Source organism: Diabrotica undecimpunctata, chromosome 9 (assembly GCF_040954645.1).
Source record: "Diabrotica undecimpunctata isolate CICGRU chromosome 9, icDiaUnde3, whole genome shotgun sequence".
Classification (NCBI taxonomy): Eukaryota; Metazoa; Arthropoda; class Insecta; order Coleoptera; family Chrysomelidae; genus Diabrotica; species Diabrotica undecimpunctata.
Genome location: NC_092811.1, coordinates 60,059,822 through 60,077,820, shown reverse-complemented (window position 1 = coordinate 60,077,820; position 17,999 = coordinate 60,059,822).

Genomic DNA, 17,999 nt, shown 5'->3' with positions numbered 1-17,999 from the left:
ATGAAATATTTCTATCTGCAGGCATTCAATATAAACAAAAAGAAGATATAATTGAACGCCTAGAAGACTATTGAACAGAAAGGTATCCTAATTTTGCAAATTATATGAATGTTTTTATGATTAAAAGCATTTACAGGCAGTGGAAGCAGCCAATTTGTTCTACATTTAGTAATGGTGCGACAAAAACTGCAAAGTTAAAATCCTTCATCCTGAAGATTATTGAAGAACTTCCAAAAGTACATACCCAAAAACAGAAATCAAAGGGTAGAAAGTTTTGAGTTGGAGAAAAGATTTTAGCGTTAACATTATTTAAAAGTTGAAAGGGCTGCAGACTTCTTTCAAAAAAAATTTCTTTGCCTTTTAGAAAAACGTTAACAAATTTATTAAATAAAATTCCATTAAACCTAGAATTACCGAATTAATGTTTAATACATTAAAAAGAAGTATCAAAAAATGACTCCAAAGGACAGGAATTGTTTTTTATTATTCGATGAAATGTTTCTATCTGCAGGCATTCAATATAAACAAAAAGAAGATATAATTGAAGGCCTAGAAGACTATTGAACAGAAAGGTATCCTAATTTTGCAAATTATATGAATGTTTTTATGATTAAAAGCATTTACAGGCAGTGGAAGCAGCCAATTTGTTATACATTTAGTAATGGTGCGACAAAAACTGCAAAGTTAAAATCCTTCATCCTGAAGATTATTGAAGAACTTCCAAAAGTACGTACCCAAAAACAGAAATCAAAGGGTAGAAAGTTTTGAGTTGAAGAAAAGATTTTAGCGTTAACATTATTTAAGAGTTGAAAGGGCTGCAGACTTCTTTCAAAAAAATTGTCTTTGCCTTTTACAAAAACGTTAACAAATTTATTAAATAAAATTCCATTAAACTTAGAATTACCGAATTAATGTTTAATACATTAAAAATAAGTATCAAAAAATGACTCCAAAGGACAGGAATTGTTTTTTATTATTCGATGAAATGTTTCTATCTGCAGGCATTCAATATAAACAAAAAGAAGATATAATTGAAGGCCTAGAAGACTATTGAACAGAAAGGTATCCTAATTTTGCGAATTATATGAATGTTTTTATGATTAAAAGCATTTACAGATTACAGGCAGTGGAAGCAGCCAATTTGTTATACATTTAGTAATGGTGCGACAAAAACTGCAAAGTTAAAATCCTTCATCCTGAAGATTATTGAAGAACTTCCAAAAGTACGTACCCAAAAACAGAAATCAAAGGGTAGAAAGTTTTGGGTTGAAGAAAAGATTTTAGCGTTAACATTATTTAAAAGTGGAAAGGGCTGCAGACTTCTTTCAAAAAAATTTTCTTTGTCTTTTAGAAAAACGTTAACAAATTTATTAAATAAAATTCCATTAAACCTGGAATTAACGAATTAATGTTTAATACATTAAAAATAAGTATCAAAAAATGACTCCAAAGGACAGGAATTGTATTTTATTATTCGATGAAATATTTCCTAATGTATCCTAATTTTGCGAATTATATGAATGTTTTTATGATTAAAAGCATTTACAGGCAGTGGAAGCAGCCAATTTGTTATACATTTAGTAATGGTGCGACAAAAACTGCAAAGTTAAAATCATTCATCCTGAAGATTATTGAAGAACTTCCAAAAATTGGCTTAACAGTTGTAGCAACTGTATGTCACCAAGGGGAACCAAACCGAGTAGCTGTTAACTCTTTAATACAGGAATCAAAGGTAAATTTCACTAATTATATAAAGAAAAAATAAATAATAGGCTAAAATTTAATACCAGCTACTCACCTTTCCCCAATTCAACAGTCTAAGTACTTGTTTTGTGCTGTATGCTACTGCAGTTTTGCTCTTTATCATTAGCAGTAGTTTTCATCAATTTTCCTTTTTTTGGGGGGTTAGTACTGATGACTGGTTATGTTGATAAGTTCTTGAATCACCAACTATAAATAATTCCAACAGTACATAAGCTATTTTATAATACATAATTTTATAAGTAAAAGGACACAGATTGGCATATTTATTAAATAGAAGATCTACTTCATTATTTATTGGAATACATTTTGCTTAAGTTCAAAGCATGATTATTAGAGTGGAACGAAAAAACTTTTTTTCTCCAAGTCGTGTGACATAGTTGTTAAAATATGCGTAAGTGTTAACAAAAAAAGATGGCAAAATTTTTTTGACCAATTTTAATATTTTGGGGTTCCTCAAGTCCCTTAAATTTCGGAATTTCACCGATTTCCGATTAAATTGTCATAGTAAATATTAATAAAAAAATAGCATTTTTAAGCTGTCATAACGGAAAAAAGATACATTTTTTCACTCAAAATAATATATTAAAGCATGTTTTCTACTACCAGGGCTTCTGGTTCCTCAAACATATTTAATTTTGCAAAAATTACTTGTTAATTCCTAAAGTGACGCCGCCACTGGTAGCAGGCCATCGCGCCGTCTTCGCTGCGCATATCACAACTTACTTGTATTAACTTGTTTAAGCGTTTTACGCCTATTACGACTGTCAGGTTTAGTTGTGTGTGAAATATTAACGTCCTCGCAGGTGAGAAAATAATAATGGCAACTAGAAGTAAAGACAAGTGTGTTGTTTTTGGACATCCAAAATTATTGAATGATAGAATGTTGCCAACGTTTAACGATGTTATGTGCCATTATTTGTTTGTACAACATGACTTAAAGGAAAAATTTGCCGGAAACAATCCTCCTGTTAGTGAGATTTTAAAACAAACGGTGAAAAAAATTGAAGAAATTTGGCATAAAGCTTCAATTCCTATAGTGAGTAAAAATCGAATATGGGACAAAATCAAAAAGTTTCACCAACGTTACAAACTTATTCAGAGAAATCTAAAGAGTAGAAAGAATACTCAGACCATTAATCTTAAATTAGACTCATTTAAAGAAGAGGCCTCTAAGTTATTTGATATAGCTGCTTGCAAGTGTGAGTTCCAAACATGTAAGTGTGAAAAATCAAAAAAAGTACCCCAAAGAGAACAAAACTTTCTTGCTGACCAAAGAACTAAGAGACTGATGGCTATTGGAACAGTAGACATAAAAGTTAGTACAAAGATTGCAAAAAATCAGATCAGAAAAACTTGTTTCCTTAAAGAAGAAGATTCAAAACCTGGATGTAGTTATTTAGATGTACAGGAAAACTTTTTAGAATTCAGTTCTAGTGATGAAGACAATGAAGAGGCCGAAGTTGAATTTAATAGCAGTTTTGATAAATCTCTAGGTAAGTTTACCCTCGATTTTACCAAACCATGTGTAAAAACATTGATATTGATTTTATTGTTTAGGTGAAATAAATTCAAAAAAGAAGAACATATATCTCTTGTTAGTGAACCAGGTTCTCAATATATAGGACACGTCGTTCCAGAAGGTAGTTCAGCATTAAATATTAAAGCATCAATTATAGTTTATTTACGCCAGAATTTTAATTTAAATGACTTAGTTGCTGTTGGATCAGATGGAACGGTAGTAAATACCGGAGCAAAGAACGGGGTAATTCGTTTGTTAGAGAAAGAACTAAAGCGTCCCCTGCAGTGGCTTATTAGCTTATTTCATTTTAATAAGCTTCCACTGCGGCATCTGTTTAAAGAAATTGATGGCGAAACTTCAGGTCCTTGCGGACACAAAGGTTCAATTGGGAAAAAACTGGAATCCTGCGTAAATCTTCCAGTAAAACAGTATAAAAGAATAGAATCAGATCTACCACAGCTAAATCGCAACGGGTCTTATTTAAGTACTTATAAACAGTATTTATTGGACATAGTGCAATCAGTTGAAACTGGTAACGTATCTGCTTCTTTGGCCTCAAGAAATCCAGGGAAACTGTCACATGTTAGATGGCTTACAACAGCTAACCGAATTATGAGGCTTTACGTAGCAACCGAAGTTCCAGATGAAAGTCTTTTTCTGTTGGCAACTTACATTTCCAAAGTTTATGCCCCCTTTTGGTTCAGAGTGAAACTTCGGCCATCATGTACTGACGGATCAAGACACTTATTCCAATTAATCAAATCATGTAGCACACTACCTGAAATGGTTAAAAAAATTATATATCCCGTTATCCAACGTAATGCGTTTTTCGCTCCTCCGGAGAATATATTGTTGTCAATGCTTACGGATGAAGATCTGAAATACAAAGAACTTGGCATACGACGTATTCTAAAGGCGAGGAGGGAACGTAGACAAACTATACGGGAGTTTAATATCCCTGTGCTACGTTTTGATGCCGACCATTATTCGGAGATGATATCTTGGTACAAATTAAGCGCTACTGAACCACCACTGACAATGAAGATGGATATTAATCTTGATTTAATATCTAGTATAAATACTTCTGATTTTCCATTATTACCTAGTAATACTCAAGCAGTAGAACGTTGCGTTCGCTTAGTAACTGAAGCGTCAGCTGCAGTGTGTGGTCAGAGTAATCGCAATGGGTTTATTAAAAACCGGATTCAGTCAAGACAAATGTTGCCATATTTTGAAAAAAAAATCTGACTATTTTAAAAATAGAAATGAATAATGTTAATCAGTTTAGTTAAATGAGATCGTAGGCTTCCACGGCCAGAGTCAGAATTATAGTTTATTCGTCTTCCGGGTTTGGACCGTGTCATTTGTGAGTGACCCAAAAGTGGGTTCATCTCGACGTTTCGCTACAATTGTATGTAGCTTCTTCAGGAGAACAAAAAAGAAACAGAAAAAGAAAACAAAAGACAGGAAGATGGGTAGTTAGCAACGGTAACTCAGTTACTCAACGCAACCAGAGGCGAATACTAACTACCAAGATGGGCATATGGTCACAGTAACTCAACTACTTAACGCAGCCAGAGGTGAAAACCAAATGCCAGGACAGGGATTCACGTCCAATAGCTCAGAACACTAACGCGTTGAGAGGCGGGGAGTGAATCCGCGAGTGAATCCGTAGTTAGTTACCTACTAGATCATTTTTAAGTTATTGTTTTGTTTTTCATTATTCTGAACTTAAAGTTAATAAAAATGTTATTTAACTAAATACCGTCTTTTTGTTCCAGTTTGCTATTTTTCAGGTCACTTGAGGATGCATTAAATGTTAAAATTTCAATTTGAGAATTGTTAGGTTATTTCCTACAATCTTAAGCAGCATAATAAAATATGTGTCATGAATGTCTTACAAAAATTTAAAAAATAATAAAAATTATCTTAGAGGCTGAAAGTTCATATATTCTCAAATATGTCATCCTCTTGAGGAACCTCAGGATATAAAGTCACCTGTTTTATTTTTTGTATATTTGGTTTTGATTGTAAGAAGCATATTTTTTCAACTATGACACAACGCTATTCAACGTTTTTTTATTTTCGTTCATTTTCGTTCCACCCTAATGATTATATATATATATATATATATATATATATATATATATATATATATATATATATATATATATATATATATATACAGTCGGTCCGCCGGATCTTTGCACAAGTATGACATTATTCACGAATTATTTTTTATGTTACGTCTCTTTCCTACTCACAGAAACTAAAACTATTAACTTAAACCGCGTGTCCATACACAACACCATGCATTGAACAAAGACGGCCATAGAACAATGATCTCTGTATGATTCGTCTACTGACAATTGACATGACAATTGGAAATTTTGTTTTGACAGAGTTTGTAATATTTTTATAAATTATTTTCGTTTGATTTAAATAATCAATCCTTTTTCATACTTTAAATATACATATTTTTTAACAAACAGTTGTTATAACGACTAACCCTTACCTTCGTGTTCAATTTATTAAGGTAAGAATTCATGTATTAGCTAATAACGAATAATATATTTTTTTAACCTCTAAATTGACATTAATTATTTAAATATAGCTAAAACTACGTCAACGGACAATATGAAATATTTTTAAAGGTTTTTATTTTTAGAGTATGCCTGGCAAGCCTTTGGCATCTCAGGCTCAGCAACTTGTGTTGAATGTGTTGGAGTATTTCGAATTAGAAAAAGTAAATGGAGGGCCTTTGGAGCCATTTTCATCTGTTCAACAGGTAGCATGAACACGAACTAAGAGAACACGGCCATGAAGTGTTGAGACTACCTCCTTATCACTGTGAATTCAACGCTATTGAATTAATTTGGGCAAACTGCAAGTCATATTACAATAAGCATATTGGTAGAGATGGACATTCTGATAGTGCTGTTATAAATATGTGGAAAGAGGCACTAAACCAATGTAACACAGAAATTTGGGAAAAATGTGTGAAACATACTCATGAAATTATTACAAAGTGGTATATCCGAGAAAAAAATATGGTTGACACTAACATTCAACCAATCATAATAGACACTGGTAATATGAGTGACTCAGATTTTGACAGTGAAGAATTCTTAAATTTATGATTGGCTACGTGGCTGTATAGTGTATGAAGCTTCAATAAAGATTTAAATTATATAATTGTTATAATAAATTCTTTTTTACCCAGTTCAAAATTTTTTTATTTTTTAATTTATTATGCATAGTTTTCTTTATTTGAAGTTCGTTGTGTTAATTTTTGTATGACCATTTTTTAAAACAAAGTGATTACTTAAGTCTGAAAACCATATTTAACACTGAATAAACAAAATTATCAAGATGATGGAGCCCTGGAGTAGATTTATATTCTGTTTTTTAGATCTTCTTGTAGTGTCTACCCGTTTCGGATCTTGGCGACTATCATGACAATTTGTACTTTGCACACTGCTGGTCTGAAAATATTTGTGGTTGTTGTGTTGAACCACATACATAGATTCTTCAGCCAGGAAATCCTTCGCCTTCCTGGGCCTCGTTTCCATCTACTTTTTCCTGTAAAATTAGTTGCAGCAATCCATATATTTCGCTGTTCCTAATGATGTGACCAAGGTATTCTATTTTGGCTGTTTTTATTGTGGTTATCAGCTGTTTTTCTTTTTCCATTTTTAATAAAACGTCCTGATTAGTAACGTGGCCGGTATAAGATCTTCAGGATTCGACGATAAAGCCAGGTAGTGTCTGTGAAAGTCCACGACTCAACTCCGTACAATAGTATAGGAAAGATATAACATAGTAGTAACCTGATTTTTATGGGTGTTAATAAATCATGACATTTGAATAGCTTAGCCATTTTTTGAAATGTAGATTTGGCTTTCTCTATCCTACATTTAATTTCTAAGGAATGGTCCCAATTTTTACTCTTCCTGTTCGTTGACCTGAATGCTTTATGGTTTTCAATGAAGCATGCATATATATCGCAGTTCACATCTTTACATCGTTGAAATAGCACTTTTATGCTATAGAGAGCCTCTCTCGTACCCACTGCATTCCGAAAACTAAACTGTGTACTACGACTGAATTTTTCTTCGTGCAGTCTATATATTCTTTGATGTATGATTTTTAGAAATAACTTTAAAAGATGGTTCATTAAGCTGATGGTCGGCAAATCGCTGCAGGATACGGATTTTGTTTTCTTTGGTACAGCAATAAACGTCAGCGTGACTTCAGCCATGTTCTTGGTTCATTAAATATTTTTTATTAGGAGTTGAGTACCGTTGGTGTTAAATAGTTTTATGATCAGCATGTGCATTGTCAGGTCCAGGAGCTTTGCCATCTTTTGGTTGTAATATTGCCTTTTAAACTTCATTTGGAGTCGTGTTCTAGTTCACCTACGAATCGGACGTGCCTATCGACAAAGCGGAACGAAATTAAACTGTTTTCGTTTAAAAATTGTGTTTTTATAAATCTGCAGATTAGGTGTAAAAATAAAATTAGATTGTGAGTTTTAAGAACAATTAAATGGACCAGTTAGTCGGGGGGAAACCCCCAGACGACCCAGTGCCCCCAGATATACGTCAAAAAAATACAAATGATATACAAACAACAACAGCAATGACCATCGATAACGATAACACATCGAAAGAAAGACAGGAGTTTTTGTATGTAAGTACTGATTTAGGCCCGTATCATATTTATGTTGAGAATAATTCGGTCGAATTTAAAGGTAAATTAAATGCACTTAAAATCGGAGATATTATTCTTTCTAACTTTCTGGAGATAGACAATAAAATTATAAGTATCGATTCTATAGGTCGGAATAGGGTTAGGATCAAGTTAAAGGATTATAAATCAGCAAATTTTCTAATAAATAATAAAAACGAAAATATTTTTGTTAAAAATAACTTTGTATTGTATATCCCAAAATTCATTCTTCATAGACAAGGTGTTATTAGAGATATAGAAAAAGATTTTTCAGAGGCGTACATAAAAGATAAAATAAGACAATTTGATCAACATTGCACTTTTGAAGTATCTAATGTCAAAAGAATAAAACGTAAAGTAGAAAAAATTACGGATGAAGGTAAAATAGTAGAATATGTACCCACAAAGTCTTGCATTGTTATTTTCAAATCACAAATCTTACCAAAATATATTTCTATTAATAAAGTTATCAAGGAAGTAGAGCCGTATAACCAGAAAGTATTATTATGTTATAACTGCCTCCGTTTTGGTCATCTGGGAGGTCAGTGTCGAAGTAAACCAAGATGCAGCAAATGTCAGGAGTCCCATACCACACAAGATTGTAAAAATTCAGATTACATACCACGGTGCTTTAACTGTCAAGGAAATCATCTTACTACTAATTTGTCTGCTTGTCCAGAATTTAAAAGACAAAAAATTGTAAAGGAAACCATGAGCTCTTGCAATATTAATTTCTTTGATGCAAATAAACAGGTCCCAAAAAATACGTACGCAAACATAGTCGCTCATAATACTTCTGCCATGGAAAGTGGTCAAATATCCTCGACAAATTATTCCCAACGGCCTCAATCTGGACCTACCCCTTCTAGTACAATACAGTATCATTCCTCTCAACCTCAGTACTCACAGTCCCACAATTTACAACCCAAATCCTATAATAACAATTTTACTAATTATATGTTTTCTTCTCCTACAACTTCAAACCCAAACAAAAGGCACAGACCAACCAGCCCTGATCCCATTGAAATTTCAAGAAAAGAAATACTTACACAACCAAAAACCTCTTTTGTCTCGGGGGGAATTTTTAATAGTCAACATTATTTAAAAAACTCAGCCGGAGTAAAATTACAATCAGAGGAATTAAATGCAACAATAAGTTTAGTTTTAGAAGTAGTTCTCAATATTATAAGTAATATAAAACAAACAAACAATTTCGATGTATCAAAATCTGAAATTGTGGAATTAATTAGTAAACATGTAAACCATACCTTGTCTTCAAATTCGCAGACACAAACGCGAACATAAATTTGCTGCAATGGAACTGTCGTTCAGCAGTAGCTAATAAAGTAAATCTAGAATATCTGCTATATCAAAATAATATTTCCATAGCATTGCTTTCAGAAACGTGGTTTAAATCAAAATACTATTATAATTTTAAAGGTTACAATTGCTTTAGATCAGATCGGGCAGACGGATATGGTGGAACTGCCATTTTATTAAAATCAAACTTAAGATGCGAAGAAATAAATCTTAAAAATAGATATCCTTTCACTCACAAATGTATTTCAGTTAAAATTCTCCGAGGTAAAAATCCCATCAATATTGTGTCAGTTTACATTGAACCAAAGACCAAGATATCTGAAAGTCAATGGTTGGAATTCTTTAAAGACATACCTAAACCGTTTATTATTGGTGGGGATTTTAATTCCCACAGTATCGCATAGGGCTGCGAAATTGAAGACAGCTATGGTAAAAAACTTTTAGAATGTATTGATCATTGTAATTTGATATGCTTGAATGATGGATCGCCCACATTAGCAACTAGTAAGAGTCCATCCGCTATTGACTTAACCTTTTGTACACAAGATATTTCAAAATTTTTTACTTGGAGAGTCCTACAGGACCCTCATGGATCCAATCATCTTCCGATTATCATTAACATGGAAACAGATCATATAACTTCATTTACAGCTCAAAACTATCACAAGATCTGGAATCTTAACAAGGCCGATTGGAAATTATACACATCTGTACTAGAAGCTGTAAATTCTCCTGGAAACTATCAAACTCTAATAGCAAACATTAATAAAGCAGCCAATTTAGCAATACCAAAGTTTTCATCTAACGGAACACATAAGAGACGAATTTCGAACCAATGGTGGTGTGAAAGTTGCAAAACCGCCGCTGATAACCGAAAAATTGCATATGGAAAATATAAACAAGATCCTACAAGAAATAATTTAGTTGAATTTAAGAGACTTGACGCTGTCGCAAAAAAACTTTTCAAACAAAAGAAAAAACAGAATTGGGTAGAATACTGCGAAAGCCTAAATTCAAAAGCACAAATCAGTGAAGTGTGGAAGAAAGTAAACACTTTTAAAAACCGCAAACAGTCCAACAAGATTCCAATAGATCCAGAATCCAGCTGGCTAGATGAATTTCATAAGAAAATATCTCCACAGTGGGTACCTTCACAACATTTTCCAGAATACAGCGAAACAGTGTCAAGAGATAGGTTTGGCTTAGAAGAACCATTTAAAATGTGGGAGTTAGAGCGAGTACTTGGTGAACAAAATAGCAGTGCTCCAGGTAAAGACAATATTTCATATTCCATGATATACCATATTCCTCACCACTATAAAATATCATTATTAAATATTTTTAATGACATTTGGAATGATACGTCACAAATTCCAGACAGCTGGAAGGAATATATTCTAATACCTATTAAAAAACCTGGTAAGCCAGAAAATTGCAGTAGATCATATAGACCAATATCCTTAGCCTCTTGCTTCCTAAAGACGTTAGAAAGGTTAATAAAAAATAGAATTGAACATTGGTTAGAGCAAGAACATATTCTCCCAAAATCTCAGTATGGATTTCGAAAATCAAAATCAACCCAAGATGCCATAACTGCCTTAGTCTCATCCATACTAATAAACTTTACTGATAATATGTATACTATGGCTGCTTTTCTTGATGTCTCCTCTGCATTCGATACCGTTAACTTGGACATTATGCATAAAAAGCTATTAGACATCGGCTTCCCCATCACCATAGCTAGTTTTCTGAGGACATTGTACACTAATAGATCAACTTTTTTAAAAATCAACCATTCCATCTCTCCACCACGTCTTACGAATATAGGTCTTCCACAGGGTAGCATATTAAGCCCAATACTATTTATTTTATATAATATGGATATAGAAAATTGTATTAATAGCCCAACAAAAATTATTCAATATGCTGATGATGTAGTAGTTTACACAGCCCACAAATCATTGGATATATGTAAAAATAATTTTGATCTCTCAATTAAAGCTGTTCTTAATCACTATGAAAATATAGGTTTAGATATATCAGAATCTAAAACTGAAATTTGTATTTTCTCTAGAAAACATCAAATTCCACAAGGGCATCTGGAAGTAGGTCAAATTAAGTTCCCTATTAAAAATTGTATAAAATATCTCGGTACTTATTTAGACAGAAAACTCCTATGGAAGGATCAAATTCATCATGTCATAAAAAAGTCTGAAAATGATATGAACATTCTAAGAGCCTTTTGTAGAACTAACTGGGGCGCTGATCCAAATGTAGCACTTTTATTTTACCGTACTATGATTCGTCCCATTTTCGATTACAGTTGTCATTTATATGGAACTGCCGCAAACACACATTTAAATAAATTAGAAATACAAAAAAATAAATGCCTTCGGCTTTGTCTTGGATATTTGAATTCTACACCTGTTAATATAATGGAAGTTGAGGCGATAGAACCACCTCTGAAATTTCGACGGGAGTTTTTAAGTGATAAATTCATTACTAGAGCCATAGGGAAAAATACTAACTATCTACAGGATATTCATATTTTATCAATTTTAGATCTAACTCATAAATATTGGACAAAGAAAAAATGTTCTCTTCTGGTAAATAGTTACCTGAGGATATCTCAATACCGACATACTTTCTATACGTATGAAAATCAAGTTTCACCTATGTATTCCCATATATTAGAAGAGCTTTTTTCAAAACATATTAATACCTTTTTTATGGACAGTAATTTAGATCCAGTCGCTTTTCAATCATTTACACGGCATAAATGGCCAAACTATCAGTTTTACTTTACAGACGGATCTAAAGTACAAAACAAAGTAGGATGTGCATTAATTAATGTTCAAAGTGGATTTAAAAAATTATTGAAATTGCCAGCTGAATCATCGATATACACTGCTGAAATGACAGCGATTCTTCTTGCATTAAGGCATATACATAGTAACGAACCCTACAGCTGCATAATATTTACAGACAGTAAGAGTGTCGTCGACAGACTAACAAACGTACATAGGTCCAAACAACTAAATCATATAGAACTAGAAATTATGACTATTTACAATAAAATTACAAATTTAGGGAAAAGCATTATTATATCATGGATAAAGGGACACGCGGGCATTAAGGGCAATGAAATAGCAGATAGCCTAGCCAAATCTGCCCTCGACATAGGCGAAGAAGCTCCCTTGAACTTACTCCCCTTTTCAGACATTGATATAATTAGTAAACAGCATCAAAAAGAAAAATGGCAAATATATTATCGAAACACGAGAACTGGAAATAATTACAAACAAATGCAGCCTGAAATACCCATAAAAAGATGGTTTCATACTCTATCAAATGGCCATTTCATAAGGGTTATAAACAGATTAAGATCTAATCATGCTCTTACCCCCCTTCATATGTACAAGTTGGGTCTCGCGGAGTCACCTAATTGCAAGTGTGGAAAAGAAGGTAACTTATTACATATTTTTCTTGAATGTTCCCACGAATCAGTAAACATAAACAAATTTTATGATAATCTTATTATATTAAAAATTCCACTTCCCGTCTACCTGAACAATTTGATTTTCTCTAGAGATATCAATATATTAAAAATGATTTACGAACATATCAAAAACTGTAAATATAAATTGTAGCTTAAAACTAACTTATATTTAAGTAAATATTGTATTATAGCAAAAAAAAAAAAAAAAAAAAAAAAAAATTAAAAAAAAAAAAAAAAAATTAAATTAAAAAAAAAAAAATTTAAAAAAAAAAAAAAAAAAAAAAAAAAAATCATAAAGAAAAAAAAAAAAGAAAAAAAAAAAAAAAAGATGTAAACCTCCGAGATGTTGAATCGGGTTATGTCTTAGCGCAGAAAAAAAAAAAAATAAATAAAAAAGAAAAAAAAAAAGAATTATTACTAATTACTAATTACTAATTATTAATTGTTAATTGCTAATTATTACTAATTGCACGTTAGATTGTACGGATGATTATATGTTTATTCCTCTAATTGTAAAAAATTCCTCTGATTGTAAAAATTGTTTGTCTTTAAATTTGTCTGGCTAATTGGCTCGGCCAAGGCCATCAAACTGAATTAAAAAAAAAAAAAAAAAAAAAAATTCATTTGATGTGATTTGTAAGTGGTCATTACATATGTGGGATGGAGGTTGTTGGGATCTACTATCATCAGAGTTCTTTGATAAACTTGGTCCATATGCAAATTTCTTGATTTTTATCTATGATGATGTTTCCCTGTTGATCTCGCAGTTTGTTAGGTGCATTTAATTTCTAAAGACCAGCTGCTTGTTTATGCATTTTAAACGTATCGTGTTTTTCTTCCAATAAATATATTTCTTCATACTGTGATTTTAAACAATTTTCTTTGGCCTTTCGTATTTGTGTTCTTATTTGTCTGTGAATATTGTTGTACATTCTTTTGTTGTTCTTTGATTTTTTTCTTTTTTCCATGAGTTGCAGTATCTTGTCATTCATCTGACTGTTCTTTTTCTCTTTTTTCTATTAGATGTTTTTCTCTGATCTTTAAAAACGTCTCTTTTGTTTACTTACATTTTAGTCTTCTCATATCGCTTTTTTGTTACTATTCTTTTTTGTAACCTTCTTAAATCTAAACCGATATTTACCAACAACAGGAACATCATCTGACGATATGTCAGCACCATATATTTGCTTATATTCAATAAAAATACTTTAATTTCTGATTACTATGGTTTAAATATTTATTTACTGTAGATGTTATTGGACAACCTATAGGTTTCCAAAAATTGAAAAATCACATTCATAAATGTATACGTACCCAGTTTTCCAAATGCAATAAATAAAATAAAAGAGAAGTATAAAAACGTCAATTGTAATATTGGCCATTTTCTAATTTTTATAATAATTCTTATAGCCGACATACGTTTGACTCACATGTTTTGATTTATTTCCTATAATAAGAATGATGACGATGTGCAAAGATCCGGCGGATCGACTGTATATATATATATATATATATATATATATATATATATATATATATATATATATATATATATATATATATATATAGATATATATATATATATATATATATATATATATATATATATATATAATTGGGTGTAATTTTATCTATGGAGTTGTGGTCAAGTTTCAAACTATAGCGCCAATGACATGGCCTCGATAGTTTCGGCATATCAGCCATTTTACTTAAGATAGTTGTTTGTGTTGGTATGATTGACACCTGACAATTGATTCTATTATTAGTATGATGAGGTCATGAGATAAACAATCGATGGAACAGCATTGTGATTTGCAGTGATAGATAAATCTTTAATTGAAGTTATTCATAATATTCAATATAATTAGTAGATGGCCTAATAATTGATAGAAAGCAGTTTTCTTTAATATAATTCTTATTCACATTTATTACATGAAGATAAATATAATTTAATGAGGTAAGTTGAAAGGTCTTACTAGTTTAGTTAAGTCGTTTAACAACCACAATTATTATCAATATATACTTATAATGATTGATAAAAATTTACTTTTATATAATAGCATATTCGGCATATCGCTAATATTTCTCAGTAGTTGTAGATTTATGTTCGTCAAGTACGCTTAATTTAAATATTTTAGTGTTACACAAAATAAGTTGCTGAAATTAAAATAACATATTTTTGTGCTTAGAAGCAAAACGCGTTAAATCCACTTTTTGTTGAAAATGAGATATTGAGCTTAACTAGTTCCCCAGAGTCCATTCTATAGGTACAACACTTTATTTACCGTCAAAACGAATTAATTCCAATACATTTCAATCGACTAAAAGTTACTTTGGAAGCAAAACAGATAAAGTCCCCTCCGCTTAAAGACCAAAACAGGTAAAGTCCACCGCAACTATTCCAACGAACCACAAGCATGCTGTAGACCCACGTGAGGTGGCGCTACATTTACAGAAGTAGATATCAGTCAGCAGTCAGTATTTTATTTTAGTATAGAGAGTACAGTCGATTTCTTTGTAAATTTTATCTGACCACGTGCTGAGAGGTGTTTTGCGGTTAATAGTAATAATTGTATTGAAATTTATCCCCGGAAATGGAACAATCCCCTTCAGTTGTGTCTCCATCTAAAGCGAGAAAGAGGAAAGGTGATCCTACTTCTACTAAGAGAGCAGTTGCAAAAAAATTAAGGTAAGTAATTTTTCTTTCTTTTGGCCATTTTTTTCTCTACTCATATGTGATACGACTTAGGCACTTAAGGTGTAATTAAAAAACTTGACCCTATAGTTCGTTTATTTTACACAAAAATCAACCATTTTGTACGTTATAACTAATACTTCTTGTATATTTTAACACTTTAATTTAACATTTTGGTACAAGAAAAAATCTACCATCACAGTATTTAGTACTGACTGTCTACCGTTTATTCCGTCAAAAAAATATAGAAAATTATATACACAATTGAGTGTTAAATACAAAACATTATGACTGTTAAACTATAGGTAATAATCTAGAATAAAATTGAAGAATGATAAACTAAAATCTGTTTTTGTTTCTAGACATTCGGCACCACATGGGCCCATTATAATGCCAGACTGCAATCACGCTAAGAAAAAGATATACAAATGTAATGACCTACGAGAATGTCACAGCATTTCGAGATGCTTTTTTTGCAACTGAAAAGAAAAGTGATCAAGATAGCTTCATTATGAAACACACAGTAGTAATTCCACGCAGTAGTCGCCAAAAAAGATCAGCTGGAAACAGAAAAGAAAAAAATTTCACAGGAAGATTTTTCGTAAGGAAATTGGGTGAAGGTGAAGATGTTCAAGTATGTGAACGGGCTTTTCGACTTATTCTAGGGATTGGTAACTCTAGAATACAGACTATCCTCCACAATTATGCAATCTATGGTAATGTTGCTCAGGAAAGAAGAGGTGGTGACCGCATTTCACAAACTCAATGAGAGACAACAAGGTGTTATAAAATACATCAGCTCTTTAAAGTGTTTAGAATCGCATTATTGTCGTAGCAATACTCGTCGAAGTTACCTTTCCTCTGATTTGAGTATAGAAAAGTTAGCAAATATGTACAACGCTCAAGCCAACGAGAACTTGAAAGTGAAAAATTCGTACTTTCGCCAGATTTTTAAAATAAAGCAAACAACCGATCCTCGGCAAACCGCATCTTTAAAAGCTACCCAAGCTATTCACAAAAAAAGGGCTAAAGCTTTTTTTGCATTACTAAAAGTACAAGAAAATAAAACTCTTACGCTCTCATTCGATTGCCAGAAAAATTTGCCCAGTCCCAAAATTCCAGATCAGGAGACTTACTATCGACGTCAACTTTACCTCTTCAATTTTTCTATTGTTGTTGGTAGTTCTCAGTGCAAAATGTCTCCAAATAATTGCTTTAGCTACGTATGGACAGAAGGAACTTATCCAAAAGGTTCAAATGAGGTAGCGTCATGTGTATTTCATTGTCTGCAAAACTTAGATACATCACAAATTAAGAAGATAAAACTTTTTGCAGATGGCTGCGGCGGCCAAAACAAAAATAAAACTATGATTGCTATGCTACACAGATGGCTTCTATTCGCTCCTAAGAACGTTGAAGAGATAGAATTGATATTTCCAGTACGAGGCCATTCTTTTATACCACCAGACCGTTTATTCGATCTTTGCGAAAAAGAGTTCAACAAAAAAGAAATTATCGAGACTCCAGATGGCTATGTTAAAATAATTGAAAAGTATGCTACAATAAGACGACTAGATATTGACGTAGATATTTTTGATTGGAAGCAAGAGGCAGTAGATCATTTTAAACCTATTTCTCAATGGCACTTTAAATTTCAGCCTTCAAAAAAGTTCCAATTCAAACGAGCAGCAAAATCCCAGCACATGATTCTCATCCAAGCAGAACAGTTTTATTACCACTCCATTGGTAGTTTCAAATCCATTATGAAAGGGAAACAAAATGTTTTAAGCATTAATCCTTCAAAAATTGCTAAGGACAATACATTAGTAAACAAGAAAAAATTATCTGATGTCAAAAGGCTTCTTGAATTGCATTTTGGGTCTGATTGGCAATCTAATCCATGCTTAAAGTTTTACGTCAATTTTTTTGCTTCTTGTGAAGGACGTAGTGAAGTTGGTGCAGAAGTGGAAGAAGATTTATGTGGCATAACTGAAGAAGCACCAGAATTATGTGTCTAACATGTTATTTTTTTCAATTTTCATTAAGAATGTAATAAAATCATCATACAATATATTTTTTACTCACTTCTTAACTAGTTGTTATTACTTTCAAATTAAAGCAAAATGAATAAACTCCATAAACTGAGATACAAAATGCAAAAAATTCAACTTTTGGGAGCAAAACAGATAAAATCCATTTTCAAAATAATAATTGAGCCGTTTAGAAATTTTTTGAGAACTCAAGATTTCTGCACAATAATTTACTCAAACATCTAAACATATTTTACATGTTTTCAAAATAAAATATCTTAATATGAAGCGACCACCGTTTTTTGCCCTTTTCTCAAAAGTGACGTCTTTGGACTTAACGCGTTTTGCTTCTAAGCACCTCATTATTTTAACATTTTTGAACTAGGTGATTCCCAAAATATTTTTTTATAATATAGTAAACACCTTTAAACATCTAGACCT